This window comes from Narcine bancroftii, chromosome 5 (assembly GCF_036971445.1).
Source record: "Narcine bancroftii isolate sNarBan1 chromosome 5, sNarBan1.hap1, whole genome shotgun sequence".
Classification (NCBI taxonomy): Eukaryota; Metazoa; Chordata; class Chondrichthyes; order Torpediniformes; family Narcinidae; genus Narcine; species Narcine bancroftii.
In genome coordinates, this window is record NC_091473.1 from 63456037 (window position 1) to 63464380 (window position 8344).

Here is an 8344-nt window from a genome sequence, read left to right on the forward strand (position 1 = left end):
CAGCCTTCACGCACCTCAGGTAGGACATCGTGGACACCATGATGCATGCTGTGGATGAAGACTTCCCCTTCCAGGTGGAGAGCGATGCCTCTGATGTGGCTCTCACCCTACCCTTAACCAGGAGGGGTGCCCTATTGCCTTCTTCTCCAGGACCCTCCACGGTTCTGAGCTAGGCACTCGCCATTGAAAAGAAGGCCCAGGCGATCGTGGAAGTGGTCTGCCACTGGCGCCACTAACTGGCTGGCAGGAGATTCACCCTCCTCATCAACCAGTGTGAAGTGGCATTCATGTTTAGCACCACCCACAAAGGCAAGGACAAGAACAATAAGATCTTGTGCTGGAGAGTCAAGCTGGCAATCTACAGCTGCGACATCCAGTACCGTCCGGGGAAGTTTAACAACTCCCCCGACGCCCTCTCCTGGAACTGTGTGTCGCTCCACGATGGCCAGCTGCAGGCCCTGCATGAGTCCCTCTGCCACCCGGGCGTCTCTCGCCTTTATCATTTCATCAAGACCCGACACCTCCCGTATACCACCCAGAACGTCAGGACCATGACTGAGGCATGCCAGGTCTGTGTGGAATTCAAGCCCCACTTCTTCCGCCCACCCCAGGCCCACGTTGTAAAGGCCACCCAGCCATTTGAACGCCTCAGCATAGACTTCAAGGGCCCCCTGGCTTCCACGAATCGGAACATCTATTACCTCACGGTCATAGACAAGTACTCCCATTTTCCCTTCGCCATCCCGTGCCAAGACACCCTCACAGCCACCATCATCAGGGCGCTGATGTAGATCTTCACCATGTTCGGCTACCTTGCGTTCATCCACAGCAACCGATGGTCCAGCTTCATGAACGAGGAGCTGCGCCATTACCTGACTGCAAGGGGCATCACGACTAGATGCTTGACTAGTTACAACCCGAGGGGTAATGGGCAGGAAGAGCACGAAAATGGGGTAATCTGGAAGGCAGTCCTCCTGGCCCTTAAGTCCAAGGGCTGGTCCATAGACTACTGGCAGGATGCCCTCCCTGAGGTGCTCCATGCTGTCAGGTCACTCCTGTGCACGGCTACCAATGAGAACCCTCACGAACGCCTGCTGGAATCTCACTCCCAGCATGGCTCATGTCCCCGGAACCGGTGCTTCTGTGTAGACATGTGCGGGCCCTCAAGGCCGACCCCATGGTCGAGCAGGTGTTCCTTCTACACACCAACCACAACTACGCTTACATTAGGGTATCACAGCAGCAGGGAGAACACCATCTCAACCAGGGATCTGGCACCAGTGGGAGCACCCACTGCAGCACCACAACCTCCATCACCCCAGGACCAAGCCGTCACGACACACCTCCTCTGCCCCGGACAGCTGTAGGGCACCCAGGACCACGTTGGCCTGCTGTGCCTTCCCCACCCCAAACACAGTCAAACCGTGGGGGCGACCTCACCCCCCCCCCCACCAATCCAATGCCTCACACATGCTCTAACTCTGGCCACCCTGACCACCCCACTGCACTGCATCACGCCAGCCACTCTGGCCCCTCCCCTAGACCCCCCAACTAGCCTCCGGTTACCCTCACCGACCCTTAACCAGGAGCCAACCCCAGTCACAGAGACTCCGATGGCAGCTGGACCGTCTAAATTTGTAAATATGTAGATATGTTTGGAGCTTGTGGAACATTGGATGTAACCTCCCCCCAGGAGAATTTTAAAGAAGGGGGTGAATGTGGTGATGCACCACTAGTCTACTACAGGGGGCGACCTGTGTACCTGCAGGAAGATCACCGGAGGACAAGCCACACCTGGCCAACTGTCAATCAGCCAACCTTAATGGACCAAGCCCCACCCGGTTGGCTGCCAATCATCCTCTGGGATATAAGCCACATCTGGTCCCTTGAGGCCAGTCACACGGAGTTGCAGCTAACTGCAGCAGAGACCTTAAGTAGAATAAATCTTGTTGTTCAGTCTTTCGTATCTTGTGTCTGCTTACTGTCACTACAGTGCATCACAAACATCACAGCACAATACAGGACTTTAAGTTTACGATGTTGAGTGGTGACTTTCTAAAGCTAGTTCTAAAGAGCTTCAATAGAGTGACCCAGTTTCATGCATGAATTCCCATGGAGAAATTGGCCAGTACTTTGATGTGTGATTTCCTCTCAGCTGAGTTAACATTCAGTCATGTAGCACAACACGCAATGGCCATTTCTACAGTTACTAAAACATAGCATTGGGCCTACTCTGTTTTGTTATATTGCACTACAGAGAATTGGGGCTTGAACTCTCAGCAGCAGAATCAGAGTCTGAATTTATCGTCATGAACATGTCACAAAACTTGTTGTTTTGTGGCAGCATCACAGTGCAAACATTAATATAAACCACATTACGAAATAAATAAAATTAGTGCAAGAAAAAGAAAAAGATAATTTAAGCTAGTGCTTGTTTCATCTTCTATTCATACGTGTGAGTTTTTAGACAACACATGGACAAAGGAAAAGATTCTTTACTTTAAAGTTGTTGTAAACAGCACATGAGGCATGCCATGAGGCTGCAAGCCTCCATTACAGATACTGTGTCTCTTGCTCTGTGTCAGTCCCTGATGGCAACCAAGTATTATCAAATAGTAAGGCATTGCTAGTTGCATTGCAACAACGATCACTATCATTACAGTGTCTATGGTTCATTGTTCATTCAGAGGCTTGATCGCAGGGGAAAGAAGCTGCCCTTGTGCTGATGAGTGCTCATCTTCGGACTCATGTACCTTTTACCCGATGGTAGCAGTGTAAAGAGGGTATGGCCTGGGTGGTAGGGGTCCTTGAGGCTGCTAGTGGAACTCTGCAGCTGATTGTCACAGAGTTCAGAGTTGAAGGGTCCTGGTTATGATGTTGGCCTTTGACTTGCTTCCTCTGCCCAATTCATCCTTTGTTGTTACATGAAGACCCACCTGTTGGTAGCAGCCATTTTCAGAAGTGCTGTGAAGACCACCAAATGACATGATGACTGAAAACACACACACACACACTCACTCACACACACACACACACACACACACACACACACAATTTCCATCACCTTCACAGCAGCCTTTTCCACAGTAAGTGGCTGACATGGAGAGTTCATTTCAGTGTGACTACCTTCCTGGTAGTCAGTAAATCTTCTCAAGAAGAACGAGAGGGGATTTTCTAGAAACGTGTAAAATTATGAAAGGGATAGGCAAGATAGAGGTCGTAAAGTTATTTCCACTGGCAGGTAAAACTAAAACTTGAGGGCATAGCCTCAAGATTTGGAGGAGTAGATTTAGGATGAAGATGAGGAGGAACTGCTTCTCCCAGAGAGTGGTGAATCTGTGGAATTCTCTGCTCAAGAAAGCAGTTGAGGCTACCAATTTGAAATATATTTAAGACAAAGTTAAATAGATTTTTGCATAGTTGAGGAAATAAGGGTTACAGGGAAAAGGCAGGTAGATGGAGCTGAGTCCATGGCCAAGATCTTATTGAATGGTGAGCAGGCCCGACGGCCCAGATGGCCAAAACTTGCTCCTATTTTTTATGTTCAACGTGGCAGATGTGAGCTCTATATATTGCTCCCAATTGGAACTGCTCTTTGCATGAATCCCTGTGATAGCTGCCAAAACTTTCACATACTTTTACCCAATGTTGTGATTTTTTTCTGAGGTGGAGGAACGAGGGAGATCTGAGCAGGCATTAGTGATAAACACAGTACATGTTAAGGACAATGACAGAAGGTGAGCTCTTGATTTCTGGGCAAATGTTTCTTCTGATGAGGGAGCTGAAAACCAGAGGGTGTAAATATGAACCAGGACTTTGGAGTAGTCCTACTTTGTCATTAATTTGGATTCTAGACAATCTGAATTTTAACTCAATTTACTGCCTTTAATAGTTACTAATAAATTCAGTGGGAAAATAAAGTTTGTTTATTATTTTGTTTTTCTTAATTGAGATGAATACCATTAATATATAAATCAATGGAGGGAATAGAAGGCTACACCACTCAGGTTGGATGAACTTGTTTTGGGGAAGGTATAGGTGGAATATTTGTGGAGATTTCTGTTAAACATGTCATCCTATTACATTCAAAGCATTGAATGAATGGTATCAATAGTACATCAGCGCCACCAGCTGGGAAATGTAAGAATATTCACTCATATATTGCAAAATATATACCTGTACTTGAAGGCATATAAGACCCCCTCCCTTCCCCTAATTTCAGCAGGGAATATTATGAAACTTTTCATAGTGTATTTGTGGGTAAGTTGGCGAACGGGTTCCTCCTGCACATTTTGCGCTGCTGGCGGGGGCTGCTGTGGTCGACTTTCTCTCCAGGGGGAGTGAGAAGTGGCGGCGGCTCTAGACGGTCTTGTGCTGCTGGCGGGGGCCGCCGTGGTCGGCCTACTCACCTGGAGAAATGGAGCAGTCCAGGCGGCGGCTCTGGAAAGCATGGGCTACCTTCCCTCTGGTGGCCTGCGAAGCTGCAGGCCTGTTTTCTGGACAGCCGCAGCACCACCATGGGCTTCTTAAACCTGGGCATGTAGCTGGCGACCTGCTCAATTTCAACTTCGCAGGGTGGGGGACGAGGGGTGTGTGGTATTTTTGAACCAATTTTTTTGGGAATAAAATCTGTTTTGTATGCTGTCAAATATAGTACTTGGGTATCACACAATTCCCTTGAAGGATGATGAACAAAGCACAAACAGCTGGAAGAGTTCTTCAGGTCCAGTATGGTCAGTGGAGTAAAAATAATGGTCAACCTTTCACCAGGACTTACATTAGTACAGTAAAAAAATTATCATGATTTGCTACCTTTTTTTTACAGTACTATGTAAATTTTCTTATCCTTTGCTTACTCCAAAGAATGAATTTAATTTTCATTTAGAGATACAACACAGTAACAGGTTTTCCTGGCCCATGGGCCTGCGCCACCCAACTACACTCCTGTGACTAATTAACCTGGAGAAACCTACACAGTCATGGGGAGATTGACCAAATCTTTTACAGACAGAGGGGGATTTTAACCAGGGTAGCTAGCACCATAATAGGGTTGCTGCATTAATTGTCTCACTCCTCAGTAGTACCCCGAGAGAAAATGGGATTATCCAGAGGTTGGTTTCACAATCGACTGGAAAAAAGCATTGTTTATCTTGTTTGTACGTAACCCAAAGTAAGTCAGAGCCAACATTTGGAAATCTGGATATGTTGACGGTGTGACTGAGTTTTGACATTATCACCTGGTAGGTGTCCCCTTTAGCCCAGCTGAGGAAAGCCACATCTATGCACATATTTCACACTCAGAGTAAGAAGAACCGTCGCAGTTCGTACCTGGTGGGAGAGATGATGGAGACAGGATGAGGAAGCAGGTAGGTGAAGGCAATGGAGAGTGATCTGTGCAGATCATCGAAGGCAATGGAGAGTGATCTGTGCAAATCATCGACATTTCCCCCCAACAATGCAATTCCTATCTCCCATTCCTTTCTGCTGTCAGCAGGGACCATTAATCAATTTCCGAATACTGTTTTGACAAATTTCCATCCAAGCTTCTTTAGCTATTGTAGAACCTAAATCTTTTTCCCATTTCAACTTATCTTTATCCCAATCTTTCTTACTTTCATTTTCTTGTAAAATACAGTACAAATCAGATATATACCCCTTTTCTGGTATTGAAAGTACATATTACTCAAAGCTAGTTTCGGGCAATAAAGTCATTTGCCAACCACATATCTGTTTTACAAATGATCTTAACTGATAGTAGACAAATACAGAATTTCCACTAATACCAAATTTCTTTTGTAATTCCTCAAAAGAACAAAAATGTCCTTCAAAAAAACAATCAGATAAGTTTTTTATTCCTTTCCTTTCCCATTGTTTCAAAGTGATATTGGAGACCGTAAAAGGAACAAGTTGATTATTATATAATGGCAATCGCCCAGACCATTTATTTTTAAGCCCCATTTTATCAAGTTTACTCATCCATAGATTCAATAAATGTTTCAATATTGGTACATCATAAGTTCGTAACAAATTTTTATTCCATCGAAACAAAAATTCATGTGGAGATTTTTCTAAAATAACTGCCAGTTCTATCTTTGCCCAACTGGGCGGATCCTCCATATTCATTAATGCACTAAGAAATTTAAATTGAGCTACCTCATAATAATATTGAAAATTAGGTAATCTCAAACCTCCAAATTGAAAGTCCCACATCAATTTTTTTATTGCTACCCTCAGAAATTTTCCCTTCCATAAAAATTCTCTAACTGCTTTATATAAATCCTTAAAAAAACTTTTTTTTTAGAAAATAAGGAATTGATTGAAATAAATATTGCATCCAAGGAAAAATATTCATTTTTATAGTATTAATCCTCCCCAATAAACCTAAAGATAAGTCCTTCCAACTAATCAAATCTAGTTTAATCTTTTTTATTAAAGGAAGGTAATTAATTGAATATAGATCTTGATATTCTGTATTGACATTAATTCCCAAATATTTAATTTGTTTTGTCCACTTCAATTTCGTAATATTTTTATAAATTGAATACTCATCTTTACAAATTGACAAAATTTCACTTTTAGCCCAATTTACCTTATAGCCAGAAAATTGACCATAATTTTGTAAAGATTCTTGAATTGCTGGTAAATAAATATCAGGGTCTACCAGGTATAATAAAACATCATCTGCAAATAAATTAATCTTATATTCCTCATTCAAAACTCTCATACCCTTAACATTTTCATTTTGACGTATTAACTGTGCCAAAGGTTCAATAACTGTAGCAAATAAAGCAGGTGACAATGGACATCCTTGTCTAGTAGACCTTGTTAAATCAAAAGATTCTGAAATCTGTCCATTAGTAGCAACTCTAGCCTTCAGACTATTATATAAAGCCTTTATCAATCCAATAAACGAAGAACCAAAACAAAATTTCTCAAGTACTTTAAATAAAAACTTCCATTCCACTCTATCAAAAGCCTTTTCTGCATCTAATGAGACCACTATTGGATAATTCATTTGAGATTTAAATTTATTTATCAAAGTAATTAGTCGCAAAATATTATCAGACGCATATCTGTTTTTTATAAATCCTGTTTGATCTTTATGTATTATTTTAGGTAAATATTGGGCCAATCTATTAGCCATAACTTTAGCTACAATTTTATAATCTACATTTAACAATGATATTGGTCGATAAGAAGAAACCTGTAAAGGATCTTTATCTTTTTTTGGTATAACCGTAATTATTGCATTAGAACAAGATTCAGGTAATTGAAAAGTTTTATAAATTTGCTGTATTACATTCTTATAAATAGAAGATATATCAACATAAAAAGTTTTATAAAATTCTATAGAGAACCCGTCTTCACTGGATGCCTTTCCATTTGGCATATCTCTTATGGCCATTTCAATTTCATTCTCTGTAAAAGATTTATCCAACTCTTGTCTATCTTCTTGATTCAACTGTGGCAAATTAATATTTTTCAAAAAAGAATCTATTGCATCTTCACTTACATCTTTACACTCAGACGTATATAATTTTTTATAAAAATTATAAAATTCCTCATTAATTTCTTTTTGTCTAAAAGTAATACCCGATTTTTTTCTAATTGCTAGTATAATCCTAGATAATTGTTCTTTTTTTAACTGCCATGATAAAACTTTATGAGCTTTCTCACCCCATTCATAAAACTTATGTTTAGTTTGATTCATTAAACATTCAAATCGATATGTTTGTAATTCATTATACTTTAATTTTAAATTAGTTAACTGGTTCTTTTGCATTCAGTAGCATTTTTTTGAAATTATTTTTCACTAACAGTTATCTTTTTCTCTAAATCTTCAATCTCTCTAATTCTCTCTTTCTTTACTTTAGATGCATAGCTAATAATTTGACCTCGTAAAAAAGCTTTCATTGCATCCCATAAAACAAAATGACTAGAAACAGAGTTAAAATTATTACTAATAAAATCCTCAATTTGTTTTTTTAAATAACTAATAAATTCTGGTTTTTGTAATAACAGTGTTAAATCTCCATCTTGGGGTTCTCTGAACATCTTGTGAACTCTGATATTCTAATAATAATAATGAATGATCTGAGACCAACCTCGCCTTATAATCCACAGATATAACCTTATCCTGCAAATGTGTTGAAATTAAGAAATAATCAATTCTTGAAAAGGAATTATGACGTGAAGAATAAAAAGAAAAATCTTTCTCTGTAGGATTGTCTTCGCCAAATATCAACTTAATTCAAATCTTTCATCATATTAGTCACTTGTACTGCCATCTTAGATTTCTTAATTACTCTTGGATACTTGTCCAATAAAGGCTCCAATACCACAT

General features: G+C 41.0%; 1 protein-coding gene across 2 annotated transcripts in view; it reads left to right on the forward strand.

The window, feature by feature from the left end:
* kiaa1614 (KIAA1614 ortholog) overlaps positions 1-8344 on the forward strand; it is a 170323-nt gene that overhangs the window by 70963 nt on the left and 91016 nt on the right. The gene's annotated exons all lie outside the window — the stretch shown is intronic.